Genomic DNA, 15,428 nt, shown 5'->3' with positions numbered 1-15,428 from the left:
TTAATTTTTTTTTTTTTTTTTTTTGGGGGAGGGGGGGGGGGGAGTTCAGCCAAGGCTTACAGTATGTACATAAGCATGGATAATAGAATAGTCAATAAGTTCAAATTTTAAGAATCAGCTTTTTTTAATATTTTAAAGTTGACTTTGCAAGGAGTGTAGCTAAAATGTATCTACAGGAACACCTGGGGCGCGTTATGAGCTCTATAACTATTTTGGTCATTTAAGTAAAAAAAAACGTACAGGAAACAAACAAAGTGAGTAACCTAACCATATGTATTTTTACACACTTGATTCGCTCAATTATGGAAATGAATTTCAATGTAGGTGTACCCATTACAAATTCCGTGACCTTAGAGGAAACCGACTTCCACGTTGTAGGTAGATATAAAACAATGACACATACCGTGCACAATATGAATGATGCAGCTTACGTAACGATTCAATTCAAACATTCCAATTGTTTACTTACTTAGTCGTCCGAAGGAATGTGACAGTCTTTTCTTGAGTTTCTGCATTCTCGAAAGTGCGCCACTTTTCTTCTCCCGCATCGTGACTCCAGAAGGTAATCCAACTCCTGTAACAAGATGCCATATGGTTAAGAAATCGACATGCGGAAACCGGTCCATTTTGTAAACAAAAGGACATTAACCATGCATTAAAAAATGGCGGCCGTGAGTGTAAATAATAGAAATCGGGGGTAACGGCGGATTTGTCCAAGCTGTCAGGCTGGATAAAATTGACCTAAGAGACTTTTCCGTTTGAACGAACAAAAGTATTGGGTACCTGGACGAACAATGCAGTTGCACTTTGTTGATATGAAATACCTGAGACTATGAAACAATAAGCATAATTACAAAGTAACCGGTTCAACTTTTACTTTTAAACAAACTATCTGCATAGGTTTTAGAGAATGTAAGTCAAATTTTTGTTGCACCTTGTGCTATGTTTTTGGGTTACCTTGCCTGCAGCTGCACGTAATGGAATTGATTGACATTTCAAATTTAAAGGATTGCCGGAATTTAATTCATTCCCTACTGCATTATGTACGAATTAATCAAATAAGGAGATGACTCATTTCGAATTAGTGAAGTGTATATTGGCTTGATTGAATGGGGGCGGCGTTCATTGTGCTTCTTGTCATCGTTCTAGAATGACAGAGAGCCCTTTTACAAAATTGTCAAGGAAATTGCTAAAACTTACGTAAAAGTTACACTCTAGCACGTCCGTCACATTTACCAGACGCGGCACGACTAAACAAAATTATACAAATGCGAGCCACTTTCCAAATTTGGTACTGTAAACTATGACTAATGTTGATAATAACACACCTCTATTCAATTGATAGATAAAGAGGTAAATTCCGAACAAGTTAATAACATAATGATGTCGTTACGTTCCGATGAATCCTAAATTAAAAATTTTTGTAAATACGAGGAGTATTTTAAAACATTGCTCCCAAAACAGAAAAGACGGGATTTTCTTTAACATTTTATGATTATTATATTCATAAAGATCAGGAAAATGCTCCTACGTATCTTCTGAAATAAATGACATGGGATAAATGTGGTCATCAAAATCATTCGCATTTTCATGGATTTTCAAAAGCTTGGTTTTACTTAAAAGGCAACATACGTATTGTAAAGACGTGTAGCCACCCCCGAACATAATTTCCAACATTTTCTCTTGGTCACACTTATATAAAACGCGAGCAGAAAACCACCAAAGCGAATTGTGTACACTGCATAAAATTGACATGACTAACATTGACAAAATCTATTGGGATTTTCCACCAGAAGCCGCTTTCAATACTTTATTGTTAAAAATGTTAATCAAATACAATATATGGCCCATAAAGAAGTACACACTGTATTCAGTAGCATTTTTGATTGCGAATACGATATAAGGCACATGCAAAAAAAACTAAAAGTTGAGAACTGTTGGTTTCAACAGGATGGTGCACCCGCGCACAACGTCCTAATCATGCGAAAATACCAATAATTTCCTGGAAAATGGAAAACTCTATGGTTATACATGAAATATTCGCCCATCATATAATCGCCATTATCTAATAAGTTCTCAAACTAATGGACGTATTGGCAGTATTTTTCTTGGAAAATATCAGCAATACAGCAAGATTCAGACCCTTGGATTCGGGTAGCAAAATAAGATTTTGACTGGTTTCTCGAAGAATTTAAATGCAACATGCCCACCATTAACAAACAAAAATTTTTTTATATTTTAGGATAAATGTAGACATTGCTTTTTAACCATACAAGTTTCATTAAAAATCCAAAAACAGAAACAAATTTAAACCTCCCTTCTAACCCTACTTCACAAGATAGAGAAAATCCATAGGCGGCAAAATCGTGCCCAATTATGTTTTTAAAATAGTTCTGATCACCAGTGGCGTACCAAACTTACGTTTTTTTTTAATGGTGCAAGCAAGATTTTCTTACTTTTTTTGTCGTCTGCGTGTGGGGTAATTTGTTTAACCAAGCTCTTCGTTTAATTTTTCATTTTTGTTTTTGTCAATAAATTAATTGTATTTATTCGAACCCACTGTGCGACCCAGATAGTGTTCATGTCAGATTTTTTCTATTGGTGCCTAAGTTGTATTTCAGTGTGGATCAAAATTTGTGTGATAAATTCCTTGGAATTTTCGAAAGTTGATCGAGGCCATCGAGTTTCCCAAATTATAATTTCAGTCAATATTGGGATTTTTCTTTGTCGCAGTTGCCGGAAGTGTACGATGTGAAATTTCAATTTTGACTGTTTGAACTAGGTGGGTGGTGTAGTTGACTGCATACCACTGGGCATCTACGTAAACAAAAATTCGGTAGCGGAGGGGATCAAAACAACTACTTTTTTTCAAACTAACCGAGGGTCCAACGGGTTTCGTTTTGGAGCCACCTTCAAAAAAGTGGCGAAGTTTGCATTTCTTCTTTAACTTTTTAATGTAAATATTTTATTTTTTTTAAATCGGAGACAGCATACGCGCCACCAGTCTTTATATCTCGTATGGTTGCTGAGAAAAAAATTAATGAAGAAAAGCAAATTCCACCACTTTTTTTAGGGTTGCTCTCAAAGGAAACACGTTGGACCCTCGGTTTATTTGGCAAAAGAGCTTGTTTTAATCCCCTCTACCACAAAATTTTTTTACCTACTGACATGTAACACCCTGTATAGTATACGTATGTCAAAAAAATTGGGTGATTACAGGAAACCAATACAAACATTTTTCCAAATAAACTAAAGGTCTAAAATGGATCGTTTGGGAGTTACACCATTAAAAGTCTCAAAATTAGAGATTTTTTCATTTCCTTCCTCATTCCTCAAATGTAGAACTGCTAATCAATAAAGACATTTATTATTATTATTATTCATAACCAAGAAAAGGATTGAACTTGTGAGATTTACCTAGACTAGGATGTGCCCTTTTTGAGTTTTCTAAAAGCATTTCTAGTAGTCCTACTCCAAGAACGTACACTTCTAAACGGGGCGCGCGGAAAAAAAATTTGATCTAGCCGAAAATGCGGAATCTGGGGGTTTTTCAGCAAATTGTAAATCAGTTTTTGTTTTGGTTGTTTTAATTGAATATTAGAGTGAAGTATTTTTCTTATGACGTGTGTTTTTCTCGTCGGAATAATTAGAAGTGTATGATTTTTTCATCGTCATTCCAGAACTAAGTTTGGTTTCGTCCAAATTCCGTCAAAATAAGAATTTTCTTGGCATTCCCTAAGAATTTTTGAAACTATTTTTTGAAAATCAGAGAATAGCGCATTTAAATTGCAAAAACATTCCCCTCTATCGCTCAATATTTAATTGTTACGTATCTGTATGCTGTACTAAAGGCCTTAAATGTAAATTAAACGCATTATTAAAATAACGTTAAATTAATGTCTAAATTGCAGGAGCATTGGCTACATTAAATTTCATTAAACACGCATTAATTGTATTAAATAGACATTCATTTCATTAGCATGATATTAGCAGCATTAAAACATCATTTAATAAATTAACTGCCATGTGTACACAACATTAACAAAGTGATTTACCGGTTAAAAATGGTTACCGCGAACCTCTACCTATGTTATTTTCTGAAAGAAATTCGAGTACCATTTTCATATGGCCACCCTGTAAATTAGGCGGAAATGATATCCCACAATTTTGATAAAAGTCTAGGTACAATGAAAAAGTAACTCCCTCAAAAACAATAGGACAGCCTTTCTAACCTCCGGGGATGATGCGTGAGGGAAGAGGAGATTTGAAGGTTCAATTTTTCGATTCTTTGTACAGGGTGGTTCAAATTCGTGGCTCCCATTGGATCTCCTCAACGATACAGTATCTAAAATTTCGAAATCTTTGGCTACGATGGCGATGTATTCAAATGAATTCTTTTTTTGATTATAAGAAATAAGAAAGTATGGAGCTTCTATACCTAGTGTTATGAAAATTGTGATGACAGATCCAGATGCTTTTTTGTAATCACCAAAATGGACACCTTTGCCCTGAATAATATAAATTGTACCTTTGATCCTTACGGAGATTCCAATGGGGAACCACAAATTTGAACCACCCTGTGCATAACTTAAAATCGATGCATCATAGCGAAAAACTTTTTCATCTGGTCTCTCAAGAGAGAAAGAAAGCATTAATCAAGCGAAACAAACGTTCTCGCAGACCGACAAAAAAAGAGACGCATTTCGGCCTGTAGAATAAAAAATCACAACCGCCAAGATCTAACCACCACAAAAAAGTTTGTGGCATTAAACTAAAAAAAATTAAACTAAAAAAATTTATTAAAAAACCCTCAAAATCGTTCAAATTAAAATTTCCGCGGAATGACCCAAAAGCCACATTTTGTTATAGATTTTCATCTATAAAATCCCAAAAATCGTTTTTGTTAGTATCCGACGAGCCATTAAACCGAATTTTAAAAAAACGGTGTCCACGACTTATAGATTTTGACCAACTAAGAAAATTGAAGATTTCGTATGCAGGCTTCCGAGGAAGATTCCTAAGAGAAATTTTAAGAACATTGCAAGAAGAAAATGTCTGAATATTACACAAACGCTTTTTAAGATATTTCCTAGACAGGAAAAAAAGCAGAAGAAAATAGCAACATTTCCAAAAAAATTTCTAGTAGAACTTCAAAGCCGATTTCGCACAAGTTCTCTGGATCGTTATTTCTCAATCATTTTAAATATAAACTAATGAATTTATAACATGTCTTGTACCATGTAAATTTATCACATACGAGCGCGAACTTCGGCATGGATGGATTTCAATTTGCTCAAATAGCCAAACGGAAAGTTTTTACATAAAATCACGGAACGTTCTAGACGAGTTTAGGAGGAGTATCAAGGAAAGAATGTGTCGCATCTGCTTTCATCCCTTATTGTCGGTGACTGATTTTTTATCGAATTGCTGGCGCTCCGATGTCTGGCATTTTTCCATTGCATGAAAACCATAAGGTCAGCCAAGGCGAAAAGTAGACCCATCCTTGTTTCTTTTTTTGATCATTTTCGAGCGTACCAAAATGCATTCACTGTTAAATCTCGAAGGGAGACAAGCATACGAGCAGTGAAGGAAGCTCCTAGCAGTATATTAACGAATTTTATTATGTCATTTCCGTAGTGTAATCGTATTTTTCGTAAAAACCGAAATTTCGGTAAGGACTAAACGACAATGCACCGTAAATAAATTTAAAATTCAAATACGAAATTATAGCAAAATACACCTGTTGAATAAAAAGTTTCGCATTTTCATTGTAAACGTCGTGAAGATTCCGAAGGAACTAAATTAAAAAAGTTTTCAAGTAAAAAACTCTGAAACCGCCTTATGCGAGGGAAATAATTTGCTCTTAATTAGGCTGCTCGCTACTTCTTTTGTTTGATTCGCAATATTTGAAAACATTCTGCTGAAGTTAATAATTAATCGAATTCTCCCAGTAAATTTCAGTGAAACAAATATGTGTAGAGCTAATTAATTACGCCAATTCTATCGTTTACTGTCAATTTTTAGAAAATGGCCAGTTTTGTCCGTACATCTGTCCGAAATCTCAACTGTGAATAGTAGAAAGCTCATGATTGACAACTCAAAACAAGTGAAAGTCTTTTAAGATTTCACAGGATACCTAAGTAATGATTATCCTGTGAGTAACTTACACAGCCTAGAATAGAGCTACACGTGTACCATTGTCAATAAAAAGGTTTTTTTTACGATTGAAAGCAAACAATTATATGAGGGCGTCATTAATGAAAGAACGCCATAAAAATAAATGAGCTGATGTACTCAACAAATGAACAGTATTTACATAGACAATTTGGTTAAAACGTTTGAGGCAGTAATCCTTCCCCGAAAGGACTAAAAATAGCTTTTTAAAGAGTTAGCTAGGGTTTGCGGGGAGGAATTAATAAAATAGACACATCATTCCAGCTGGTAATTTTTCTAGATATTATATACACGATGGTTGTTTATAATATACAAATCCCACGTTAAACGTAATTAATCAGAATTCAACATTGTTATGTAACTGCTGGTACTTACATATTTTAGAATAAAAACAAAGAAACATGGAAGCTTGGGAAAATAAAATGAAATGGGGGTGTGTTTATGAACTGATTCTAGCCCCAATATTACTAAGGTTGGTTTTCTATTTCGTTTTTGGGTCTATTAAAAATGAAAGTGATGTTTAAATCAAGTTTAAAGTTTCTATACGAGGGGCAAACACGCAGTAGAGTAAGGGTGATTAATTTTTCCCTAAAAGTGGCCCGAGATTGTGTCTACATTGTTTTTGTCTCTCAAATCGATTCCTATGGGAATGTTCTTTTCTTGGGGTTAAGGAGATGAAGATTAAGAAGTTACAATTTGTTTGATTAACATGCCTCTAATTTCGCATATTTAGGGGCTGAATAAGTAGTGCTAACTTCATATTAAATTTGCAAATCTATGGAATTCTATTCCGAACTTCGCGAATTTGTGCGAGTGAAGAGGAATCATTTTTTACGAGGGGGCGATTATATTTTTATTACACCTACAGATTATGTTTCTTTTGAGGACTACAAAAACAAAAAATTCAAAATTGCTATACAGGGTGAATTTTTTGTCATCTTCATTATAGGAATCTCGAAGAGACGTAGACCGTAAAAAATCCAAAGTCGCATAAATGGACAAAGTTATGCAGAATTTTATGCTGATTAATTTTTACTCTCAAAATTTTTATAGCTCTACACCGAAATTATGGTTAAAAAAACTGAAAAATGTCATTTTCGAGAATGCGCTGGCGTTCATTTATTTTCAAAGATACCAAAAAATAATTTTTACAAGTGATTTTTTCACAGCTTTCTGATGGTGCTAAAATAAAATGTTAATCACATCAACTTTCTTATTTCTTAATAATTCTTGTGGACGCCATATTGGATTTTAATGTCACTTGATAGCGGAAAAAAAATACAAAATCGGCGATGCCAAATACTTAGTGTTTAGTATCACTGCTTCTGTAATTTTTTTCTCTATCGAGTGACGTAATAATCCAAAATGGTGTCCATAAGAAATAAGAAAGTTGATTGAAAATAAATGAACGTGGAATTTTTCGGTTTTTTTGGTCATAACTTCGCTACTTGAAGAGGTAGAAGAAACTTTGAAAAGGAAAATTAATCAGTATACGATTCTAGACCACTTTGCCCAGCGATCCCTTACGGATTACGAGATCCCCATAGTGAAAATCAAAAAAACGAACCCTGTATACTCAAAGACAAACGGGAACGCGAAAAATTCTGATTTCGACAAAACTGGGAATCTTTACTCATTTGCTGTGCTCGCTCTATGCGAGATTTAAAAAAAATGATAAGCAATTTTTCCAAAAAAAGCTTCTGGGCGAGTAAGGTACCGTACAGTAACAATATGAATACAGGGTTCAAACCAATATAGACAATAACACAGACGAACGGACAGAAAGTCCAAATGACCAAAATTTAATTCCTTAGTCCCGTCATTATCATGTACACAGACGGACGGAAGGAAAATCATGAACGAGCTGGATCGCCCGTTAATAATTGAAACGATATTTTCATATCGGGTTTTTTGGGTTTTTTTTTCTTTCGAAAATCCCAATTGCCTAAAAATAGTGACTGTTCAAACTTTTAAAAGGTTCATAATTACATTGTTTATGAACCTTCCCGGGGAAAGACCGTGTTTTGGAATGCTTATGTAAACTTCCTTGCCCTTTGTGTGAGAGATAATTTTTGAATATCTCTAACATTCAAGATACAGATCGCATCTAATTTCCCCAACTACAAAACCTGAGCCGGAAGGGCTATTTTATTACTTTTATATCTCAAAAACATTTAAGGAATCTCGGGAAGTGTCCTCTTTCAACTAGGTATCCATAGAAAGTTCTTTTCACGACATGATAACTTTCGATGAAGAGCTGAATTTTATACCCGCTGTCGATAGAATTCAACAACAAACACAATATATACAGGGTGTTTTTTTGGGAGCTTTAGTTAAACGTTTCTGGGAAAATAAAATAGGTAGGTTTTTGAAAATTTGAACTTAGGAGTTACTCTGAAGGCCGAATCGATGTAAAATATTTTCAAAATGGCCGCACTTCCGGAAACACCGGAAGTAGATCGTAACTTCGTTATTTTAAATGGCAACCCCTATTTTTTATTGCATTTTTGGATTCTACGTGAAATTTCAATTCTTTTGATACCCATATGTCGATATCTGCCATTTATAGTTTTTAAGTTATTTCGACTTTAAGAAAAAAAAATGGCGGATGCAGATGGTACCTTGATAATTGATTACTTGAAAACGGTTGTAGTCATGGCAACCCATTTTTATCAGTGCATAGAGAATGAATAGGGCTTTCTTTTAATGTACTTAAAAAAAAGTTAAGTTGCGTACAATCGCACCTATGGAGATCCAAATTTAAGAAACTTTAAAGTCTAAAAACTCAGTTTTTTTAAATGGAATGACCATTTTCTTACTATTGCATGAGATAGAGAATCGAAATTGGCATATTTTGATATTACATGTTCCTATAGCTATCTTTAACAGTTTCTGACTTATTCCCATTTTATTGAATTGACACTATTTTTTTCGGATTTTCTTTTTAGTAGTCGGCCATGATTCTATAACAATCGAATTTTAAACAAATCTAGTGACACTAATCCGTCACCTACTGTTATAGGTGAACATAGGTTTTTCAAAAATCGAAAAGTGACTCGGAGTGGTTTCACCTATTTTGGAATTTAATTGTTATTTATGGTGAAATGGACAGAATCGCGGCACTTGCTTGCCGTACATTCATTCGAACACTGGAACGAAATTGTATCAATTTTGGAAATGTTGTACTCCCAAATGCACTACAAACCGTTGAAGCACAAGTGATACAAAGCTCTACAAGAGAATATTTAAGAGAATGAATTGAATTGCAAATGCAAGATTAACAAAATAAATTCAATGCAAAATACAAAAAACTTCGTTGAAACATTTTTGGTTTGGCATTGTTGCTAGAACAGTCTCTTAATTTCCAGACTTATACGTTGTTTAAGAAATTCAGTTGAACGACCCTATCTAGATTTTGCAAAAAATTTTCCGTCCTATATCCTTAACAACAAACTTATTTATTAATGGATTATTTAGACTAGAATCAATGATATTAAGGAACCCATTCCTTGATTTGTTTAAAATTCGATTGTTATAAAATCATGGCCAACTAAGAAAATGCGAAAAAAATCGCATCAATTCCTAGATCAATTCAATGAAATGGGAATAAATCAGAAACTGTTAAAGATAGCTATAGGAACATGTAATATCAAAATATGCCAATTTCGATTCTCTATCTCATGCAATAATAAGAACAGGGTCATTCCATTTAAAAAAACTGAGTTTATAGACTTTAAAGTTTCTTAAATTTGGATCTCCATAGGTGCGGTTGTACGCAACTTAACATTTTTTTAAGTACACTAAAAGAAAGTCCTATTCATTCTCTACGCACTGATAAAAAGGGGTTGCCATGACTATAACCTTTTTCAAGTAATCAATTATCAATGTACCAGCTGCATGCGCCATTTTTTTTTCTTAAAGTCAAAATAACTTAAAAACCATAAACGGCAGATATCGACATATGGGTATCAAAAGAATTGAAATTTCACGTAGAATCCAAAAATGCAATAAAAAAATAGGGGTTGCCATTTAAAATAATGAAGTTACTATCTACTTCCGGTGTTTCCGGAAGTGCGGTCATTTTGAAAATACTTTACATCGATTCGGCCTTCAGAGTAACTCCTAAGTACAAATTTTCAAAAACCTACCTATTTTACTTTCCCAGAAACGTTTAACTAAAGCTCCCAAAAAAACACCCTGTATTCAATATAAAAGGGAATATGACCCGTATTGGAAATAATGGCGGAAACCAACAGAATTACGTATTTTTTTAAATTCTGACCGTTTCTTGGACTTTTTCGTTTGTTTATTAAGAGGATAATGAAAATTTGGATTTTTCAAACGCAATTCCGGAAACATTCTCTCATTACTTATATAAATACGATGCACGGGTGTTTAGTTACCTCGAAAAATGTTCATGAAGTTGCAATTTCGATGGCCGTGGAGGACCAATTTTTGTGCAAGTGTGCGAAAACAATTTTGCTATATTTTCGTAAAAACGATTTTTCACGACCATTTTGCTTTTAATATGGCCAACCCCTTTCGAAAAATTGTTCTTCGAATTACAAAGATGTTTCCCATCCCTGCTTCTCAAGTATGCGACTTAACTGGCGTGAAAAGGGCACTAAAACCAAAAATTCCGGAAATATTAACACAGTTCTCTCTAACAAAATGAGGGAAAACTACTCACTGGAAGATGGGCAATAAAATGAAAGATTGCGAACATCCACTTTGCCGATTTTACTTCCCGACAACTCGATTGAGTGTCCTATCGGCTTTTCTATTTTGTAACACTTTCGTAACGAATTTAATAAAAAAAAAAGTTGAATTACCTTTTCGATTTTCCTTTGTGGCACACACACGGACGTCGAGGTGGACGGACGCTTTGGTTGTCGATAAACTTCAGTGAGTAGTAATAATCCAAATTATTGGAGAAAGTGTGAGATCATAACTCAATTAACATTCATTAGCTGTAATTAAACGAGATTGCACTAGTTATATCCGATGCATTCCAGCTAAATATAAACAAAACACAATTTGTTCATAATTACAATGTAATTGGGGTTAAATTTTCTAACACTGCAGCAGCTGCGAGTTCGACGATGAGCGTCACCTCACCCACGAATGATTAAGAACGACAACGTGAATCATTAACGGAGCGGGACGCTAATTACGTTTGATATCGCCTTGTGGAACTCCAGCGAGCTACTGACTGACTGCCTATGACTCACCGGCGTGAATGGCTTCGAATCTGAACGCAGTCACAGCGGGTCACAAAACACAATAAACAACCCGTGGGTAAAAGGCGCAGACTCTCATGGGACCCCTTTTACTATAGGAGACATACATTCTTTATCAATAGACAGGCCATCTGAAATTCTAATTCGGTACTTGAGAATTTATCGCATTTTTTTACGAGGGAGTTTGTTTGGGGAAAATTTTGGCCACAACATAATCGAATTTTTTTATATAAGACGAAGATATCGTGTTTATCCAAAGATTGTCGAACGAGTTAATAACCGCACGCGGATGCTCTATTGGCCGCAAGTAATCTTTCCCTCGCTTATTCGGCTTTAATGGAAAAACATAAATTGTGCGGGTGGACGCCGAGATATGAGCACATAAAGTGATGTGAGGAGAGGATTCCTCAACAATCACGATTGTGGGAAGATTATTACTTTCAGCTTCGATATTTCATTTGATTTGCCCCAAGTGTGTAGAAAAGAAGCTAAATTGTAATGGTGGAAGTACGTGCACTCGAGTTTGACTATTTTCAAATTAAGGCCCTATAATTCGTGTAATTTTTGGGTAAAATTCAAACGCAAACTGCAAAAAGTATCCCTTTTTAGCGCATTTCCACAAAAATAAAAAAAAAATGCGCTATTGTGGCCACTTTGTCCGTCCGTCCGTCCGTCCGCTAACTTTGCGACGCTACTAGTTTTTTATCTTAAGAGCTATTGTTCTACTTTTTGCGCTATTTGGTTCGTTATGGTGTCGAGTCTTGTACCAAGGAAGGAATTTTTTCTGTACCGCTTACAAAAAAAGTTATTGTAAAAAAAAAAAAACCGTTTTTTTACATGTTCTATAATTTTACACTTTTGCCGTTTATTAACGATCCTAGAGATCGTTTATAATTTTGCATTGCTATCTGTCGCCTGCCGGTTGGTCTGTCCGTCTGTTCCTTTGTCTGTCTGTCCATCTATCTGTCCGTGTGAACGATAACTTTGTTTAGAAATGTTCGATCGCTTTTAAATCTCCGTTAGTTATGAACTGAATTGCATGAAATTCAATATGGGCATAGATTTAGCCATATAATACGCAATGCCAAAAGTTGAATCAAATCGATTCAAAATTCACAGTGCCCTTTTCGCATCTCGACCATTTATAAGCCGAATTGCAAACTTTTTTACTTATAAAAGTATTTGAGAGAAATTTGATACATAGGCACTTGGAATAAAGGAAAATCAAACGCCAATTTCAAAATTTGGTTTTGCGCATGCGCAGTGCCAACTTTTTTATTTATGGAAGAATTTAAACGAAATTGGATACATAGGCACTTGGGATAAAGGAAAATCAAACGCCAATTTCAAAATTTGGTTTTGCGCATGCGCAGTGCCAACTTTTTTATTTATGTAAGAATTTAAACGAAATTTGATACATAGGCACTTGGAATAAAGGAAAATCAAACGCCAATTTCAAAATTTGGTTTTGCGCATGCGCAGTGCCAACTTTTTTTATTTATGGAAGAATTTAAACGAAATTTGATACAGAAGCACTTCGAATAAAGGAAAATCAAACGCCAATTTCAAAATTTGGTTTTGCGCATGCGCAGTGCCAACTTTTTATTTATGGAAGAATTTAAATGAAATTTGATACATAGGCACTTGGAATAAAGGAAAATCTAGCGCCAGTTTCAAAATTTTATTTTGCGCATGCGCCGTGCCAACTTTTTTATCTATGGAACTATTTAAGTGAAATTTGATACTTAGGCGCTTGGAACAAAGGAAAATCTAACATTAGTTTTAATATTTAGGTTTGCGCATGCGCAGTTCCAACTTTCTTATTTAGAAAAGCATTGAAATGAAATTCTTCTCATAAACTGAAATTGAAATAGCACGTCAACAATGGATTGCCCATGTGCAATGCTATCTTTCATATTTGTGGCCGGATTTCTACGATTTTAACAGAAGTTGCATCTTACAAATGGGAAATGAATGCAAGTGGAAATGCGCTTTATGTAAATCGTTTACGATTACTTTTTAACTTGTTGTAGTTTTTCGCGTTAAGATCAGCTAGTCTTTAGAACTGAAAACTTAAATTTTAATATACGTTGTAAATTGAACTTTGAACGATCTCAAAATCGAACATTTTCCAAATTATCTTCTAAAATACGTTTACCAATCTTGAAAAGCGGTAAATTCCAAACATTTTGGTACAAGATGTATCAAAATGTATTACAAATTTATGACAACGAGTACAATAAGCATGTGCCTTTTCCCTTTAACAAATGTGTGTTTGTTCTAACATATCTTGATCGATACTAATTCAAATTTAATCCAATAGCAGTCATCCGCAACGGTGCCCCAATCGCCTGTGTCCACATGAATTTTTGGGAACCGAGTGGAAAACTAATTGCGGCGTTTTAACGAAAAAATTAATAATTTTTAGCGCTTTTTTGAAAAAAAGTGGCGCTTATAGACACTTTGGCTGTTTGGTCGGTCGGTCGACTGCAAAGGTTTTTGCTTTATATCCGCTATACTATGCATTTTTCGACGAAACATACATACATTATTAAAGAGCATTAAATGTGTGGCAATTTAGGCCCAACCGGAACGTTGTAGGTCAATTAGTTACCGAATTATGGCACTTTGAAAATAGGCCATATTTTCCAAAAAGAGAAAATTTTAGTTTTAGACCTCATAGTAGGCAATTTAATTAGCTTCAAATTAAGCGCGAAGCGGGGTGTGTAGGCCTTGCCTCAAAATAGCATTCCAAAAATGTACCAAATCACTTTTTTGTTGCATGAAGTAAATTTTGAACAAATTATACTCTAGACAAGTGGTTCTCAAAGTGGGTGCCGTAAGCACTTCATAAGGGTGCCGCGAAATTTTTTAATATTTACTTAATAAACTTAAAATTACATAAATTAAAAAAGGAATTAAAATAATTATAAAAAAATGAATATTCGTTTTTTTATTACAATTCTGTTTTTTAGTTTCTATTGTATTTACTTCTATGGTTCATAATTCATTAATCAATCATATGCTGGTATTGCATTACATCAGACTTTCTCAATCTTATAACTTATATTTGGGGTGCATATAGGGTGGTATGGGGAATCGAAAACGTCCTATTTTGGTTTTGATCCGTAACCATCTTCAAGGTTGTTGAGGGTGTCAACATTTTAAGAGTCATAATTTTTTTAAATTTTGTTCTCATACACTGACCAAAATGGCTTAAAAAACTCTACAAAACAGTTCATTACAATTTTTTTGTGAGTTCCTTTGTTTTTGAGAAGTTTTGAATTGAAAAGTTAAACCATTTATTTTATTTTTCTAAATTTTTTTAATTTTTCTCTAAAAGTCATCAGAGTGAAAAATGTCAATTACAAAAAAGATGTGTCTTGATTAGGTCTACAAAAAAGGCGTCGGGTTCAAAATAAAGGCGCTAGGGGGCATTTTCTAAATGTCATACCATGGCCAAAGATAATTGCAATGACTATTAAAAGTAGTCGGAAAATAAAGTCAGGAGTTTACCTGACAACTAGTTTTAAATGCTTTTGTGTTTAGAAGTTATTTTTGTAAAGACTTCTCATCCTTCATCTCTTTACTAACTGTAAAAAAGCAAAAAAATAATACTAGGGGTGCCGCGACTTTTATTGTTTAATAATTTTAGTGTGCCGCCAGGCAAAAAAGTGTGAGAAACACTACTCCAGACAATAGGGAGGTTTTTAAATCGGGGGGTTTTGAATTCAGGGTGTTAGTTCAGTTTTACGTCCTGAACAACATATTAAGTTTGCGACTAATTTTCTCGAAAACGAATCAACCGATTGTAAAAAAGGAAACGTCAAAATAAAGCGCTTCGAAAGACCTTTCAAACAAGCTATTACTCGACACCACTTGTCATTTAAAATTTTTAAGGAAATGACCCTGAGGGGTAGAGATTTTGAGAGACCTACAGACCCCACTTTGCCCTTAATTTGAAGCTAATTAAATTGCCTACTATTTTATTAGTTCTACTCGTAGGATCAACGG

The 15,428-nt window shown here is 34.4% G+C and overlaps 1 long non-coding RNA gene across 2 annotated transcripts in view; it reads right to left on the bottom strand.

Moving 5' to 3' along the window:
* Positions 1-469: 469 nt before the first annotated feature.
* LOC116173222 overlaps positions 470-15,428 on the bottom strand; it is a 43,865-nt gene continuing 28,906 nt past the window's right edge. The window contains exon 3 of one of the 2 annotated variants that reach the window (XR_004145889.1): positions 470-574. This is a non-coding gene — a long non-coding RNA (uncharacterized LOC116173222). The remainder of the gene's footprint in view (positions 575-15,428) is intronic. The other variant, XR_004145890.1, reaches the window with a different exon arrangement.

This window comes from Photinus pyralis, unplaced genomic scaffold (genome assembly GCF_008802855.1).
Source record: "Photinus pyralis isolate 1611_PpyrPB1 unplaced genomic scaffold, Ppyr1.3 Ppyr1.4_LG6, whole genome shotgun sequence".
NCBI classification, from domain to species: Eukaryota; Metazoa; Arthropoda; class Insecta; order Coleoptera; family Lampyridae; genus Photinus; species Photinus pyralis.
Note: the sequence above shows the minus strand (reverse complement) of the source record. Positions and strands in the feature narration are given on the sequence as shown.